The 4,671-nt window shown below is 39.9% G+C and overlaps 1 long non-coding RNA gene across 1 annotated transcript in view; it reads right to left on the bottom strand.

Moving 5' to 3' along the window:
• LOC117934914 overlaps window positions 1-4,363 on the bottom strand; it is a 19,405-nt gene extending 15,042 nt beyond the window's left edge. The window contains exon 1 of the long non-coding RNA XR_004654616.1: window positions 4,262-4,363. This is a non-coding gene — a long non-coding RNA (uncharacterized LOC117934914). The remainder of the gene's footprint in view (window positions 1-4,261) is intronic.
• Window positions 4,364-4,671: the final 308 nt, after the last annotated feature.

The raw sequence follows: 4,671 nt of genomic DNA, 5'->3' as shown, positions 1-4,671 counted from the left end.
CGGACGCAACAAGTTGCAGAGACATGGCAGGGTTCTGGAAAAACGAAGTGACCTTTAATATTGCAGCAAATCATGTAGCAAAAAGAACAAGAAAGTTCAAAGTTAATCAATTTCACACCTCTCATGTGTTTTACACACTGCCGAGGTGGCAGCGGTAGAGATAAATGCTACATGTTGCTGGTGTTCACTAGAGGCAATGAGGCAATTCTCATAGATCTCCATAGACGGGTCCAGGCGACAAAGGCAATAGCCCTGGCAAATTAAACAGCACGGATACAAATATTACAGTCCTTCATTGATTTATGAAACACTTTTAGTGTATTATTTCAACCTTATTACATGACTTGGTTGAATTCTAAGGCATTCTGCAGTCTGTTATATCTTTACACCTTTTCCATTAGGGCTGTAACAATATGAGATGTGAAACCGAAATCGCGACATTCAGATCCACAAACCTGTGTCGTGGAGTGTGAAGGCAGAATCGCAACACACCCCTTCAACTCCCAGAGTTATCCTTCCCATCCTGGTCCAATGCGACCACATCTTTATATTACTATTAGTATGAGTCCTTTTAAAGCGACTTTGAGTCTTTGAAAAGCGCTATATAAATTCCATTTATTATTATTTTTGTGACTTATCCTCCTTTTGTTTGGTAAATTTAGCTAAACCGCTAAAAGCAAACATTAACGTTACTGATAAATTTGTGGGTTAGCCCAGAGTGGAACAAATCATACAAAAATAATCACACTTAAAATAACTGAGCATGTTACCCACCAAGAATAATATAGCTAACATTATAGACAAGGCATTACCATTAGCTACTTGCTTGTCAACCAGCACTTTTACAGTAGGCACCAAAGCACTTTTCCTCTTTGTTCCCCCTACAGGTTGGAAGTGGAATTGTACATTACTGTTAAGTTACCATTATTCTTATGTCTCATTCCAACGGTGGTCAATGAACCACTGAAACAATTTTGGAAACATTATTTTAAGTACAAAAGAATCTTTGGTGTTGAATCGATTAATATTGAATATCATCATTCAATATCAATCAATAAGATCTGTGTTGTGAAAGTGAAACTGTGAATGAGTTAAAAACTGCCTCGCTGTACATTATCCCTTTTATAACACTGAGGCTGCTTTAGCTGTAGCAATGGCAATGATGATCTGTCGGTCGGTTACCACTTTGGTCCAGACTCAAATACATTAACTGATAATACCATCAACTACTAATAATATGTCAATATTGATCCAGCTTAATACAATGTGCTACACTGACTAGTGGCTCATGCTTGATGGCTAAACCTTAAGATAACGTTATAGGAGGACAACAACATTCAACACACTGTTATTTTTAGTATGACTGTTTGACCACGTAACATTAGCTAATATTAGCTAATATATTGCAAAGTTAGCCAGCTACCGCACCTGGTCTGTCTGCCATACTCCACGGGGCTAAGAGACATCAGTCGGGATGACAGCAAACAGCCCAAGGGATAGCCACAGATAACATTAGCCCCTTAGCCCGCGACTACAGCAACCCAAACCCAGCCAGCACAAAACCGGCTACATGGCGGGGAGTACAACAAAGCTGTTTTGCACGCAACTTCACAACGTCATCAAATGTCTGTGTTTACGTCCATAGTTTTGATTGATAGAACCCTTCAACCCGTACATTTGTACGTCTGAATAATTAGTGAATGGAGCCAAGAGTTTATCCAGCAGGGAGCACTGACAAGTTTATTTTCCAACAATATAACGTCCTATACTAGCCTGTTACTACCAGACGCTGGTTAATTTCATTTGTACTCTTCATTAAAGAGTGTTACCTTTCTCTGTTGAAGTTTAAAACTATTGGATCTGCCGAGAGCCACTCTGGATCTGCCATAACCAATTGCTAACGTTTGGTCGTGACGTACTGTATATCATGCGCATGTGCAACAAGAGGGGAGACCGACAAGGCTTATATTTGGCATAAGCATTGCTAGCGTTAGCCTTAGCCAACTCGTTCACCACTAACTGAGCGAGATGGAAAATCCCGTGCGGAGGACGGCCTCAACATCATGGCCACCAACAAAAGCAGAGATTGTTTTTGCTCAAGCTTTAACTTCTGGATATTCAGCAGCGTCGCCACAACAGACCAATTAGCTTCACTTGTATCTTTCTCCGCCGCCATTACAGAACCTCAATTCAAACTAGCGCACATCTTCAACGTCATTGTTCTCAGGCACTCCCTCTGTTAGCAGATAGGACTGATAAGATGACAATTGAGCAAAAGTACTTAGGGCTAGTCCTATACAGTATCAAGGGCACAATTCTTACAAAAAAAATGTTATGGGATTAAGAAGACTGTTATGTGAAAATTAGATGGTGAACTATATCCCCCAAAAAATTCAATTTGTCAGCAAGCAATTTCAACAGCCACCAAGGGGCAGTGGTCCAAGACTTCCGGTCTCCTTCAGTCAAGTTGTAGGCACATTAATATTTAGGTATCAAGTTGCTCAGAGCTACTATGTGCAAATTCATTAAATATGCATTACAGTTAAAAGTTGAACAAACATTGGAATTGTTCTCTCTATCTCTACAGTAATTGTTATACATGCTCTATGATCCAGTTTAAAAAAAACTCAACATGACTAAATCAGCATGTGTACATACAGACACTGTATCAAATCAAAAGCTCTGTTTCTAAATCTGGAGCAGAGGTTAGTAAAGGTGAGGAAGAAAATAAGAACTAGAATCCATTTTGTGTGCCGTTTCCTCTGTATTTCATCATCCAATCTTCTATCCCACTGTGCAATGTAACCCATGGCTGTATTTCCCGTTTACCCAACAATCTTAAAAAAAAAAAAGGATGCATGGCTCACACTACAATAAGACATCATCTGAAAGATTCCCAGACTAAACTAGATGACCTACTAAGAGAGAGATTTGTTCCTGCCCCGCTCTGCTCGACATTCATCAAATTTAAGAAGCCAAAACCCAAGGAGTGGCATCATTTCCCCACTGGCAGAAAGCTTTGCTGTAAACGTGCCTGAGAACTTGGTTTTCACAAATAATATCAAATCACTGGTTAGACAGACAATCAGCAATGACACCATCTCAGCAGCAGCCCCTGCCATGCAAATAATCAGCACGTTGCTTGGGTGTGTATCTGTGCATGTTTGGGTGCATGTGAGTATCAGACAAGGACATGCAGGCAGCTTCACACCGTTTACTCTGCTCTGAGTAAAAGCTCAAATGGGCTGTGAGATGCGTGTGTGAGTGCGTTTGCGTGCGTGTGTGCGGTCAGTGTTAAAATGTGTGTGATCATACACCCCGAGGCGCTATGACAGAGGGGAAGAAAACAATTTCCCCAAAAACAACCAGGCAGGTAGCCCTCATATTCTGTCACCTAGCTTAGTATACAGGCTTGTTAAAAGCAAGTCCTCAGACTACAACCCTTAAAAAATAATTACAAGTAGCCTTTACTTGTTAGACCGATATTAAAAAGGTGTGCTATTTCTGATCTTGTGGCACTATGGATGTTTGGGTGCGTCTTTTGTACATCGTTATGTATACGCATTCCCACTGGATTACGAGTGCCATAAACACACTGCTGCAGACTATTTCATGCAATTTCATTGAGGAACAGTTTGCTGCAGTAAAGCGTCAAGAAACTTAGAAACATGCCAGCAAATGGCAGGCAACAAGACAACTGCTGGCTAGCATAGCAGTAAAGCAGGCTTCAGAAGATGATTTTTCAAATGTTTTGAGAGTAAGCAAATTAGCCTTCAAAGAAACACACATTCGTCAGGTACTGGATTTACTTACAGATTACAATAATATTCCCATATATAGGTTATACTTGGGTGCCCCTCCCAGGTAGGATGGTACCTGCCCAGGTAGATAAAATCCAAATTATATATATATATATTTTTTTTCCGATCAACAATGTAATTTTATGGCACAGAGACCAGCGGCTGCCTGGCCACTCCCCCTAATGAACTCGCTCGCATGTTACAGCATCACCAACTCACTTTAAAAAATGTTAATGATAATAATTCTCTGTAGACCATGCTTAGGTTCAGAGCCAGTAGTACGTTGGTAGTAGCAAAGATTATCTATAGTAACACGGTGCTTGTGATGTTTTTGCTTCCTGTGCGATTAACTGTATTTATAAACTGTAAAAACACTGCGTCCACACCTCTGTGAAAGCTCCCCGGATGTTGTTTTAACAGTCTGGTGGTTCAGCCTCTCTGTGGCATTTGATTAAGTGTACTGTAAGTTTTAAACTACAATTCAGAGTTGTTTGACTGACACAAATCTGTTCAGATGAGATCCTAATGAATGCAACACTGACATGTAACGTTAATACGAAACCCGGTGTTTAATGTAATCAGGATCAAAACATGGATGAAAACACTTTAAAAAACTAACGATGATCTACAACCAAATAAACAAGCAGTAACTTTGAATAGCCTTAGTGTAACGTGATTCAACAGGAGTTGACAGTGTTTTATTAGTTTTATAATGTACCTTTCTATATGCATAGGATAGGATCATAGGATAGGTTTAAGGTTGTGTTGTAGCTCTGGGTAACGTTAATCAGGGAAACCAACCAGATTTAGTTGACACAGCACAGCTACACTTTCTTTATCCTCTTCTAGTCTGTTTTTTTAAATATAGAAA

Source organism: Etheostoma cragini, chromosome 19 (assembly GCF_013103735.1).
Source record: "Etheostoma cragini isolate CJK2018 chromosome 19, CSU_Ecrag_1.0, whole genome shotgun sequence".
NCBI classification, from domain to species: domain Eukaryota; kingdom Metazoa; phylum Chordata; class Actinopteri; order Perciformes; family Percidae; genus Etheostoma; species Etheostoma cragini.
Note: the sequence above shows the minus strand (reverse complement) of the source record. Positions and strands in the feature narration are given on the sequence as shown.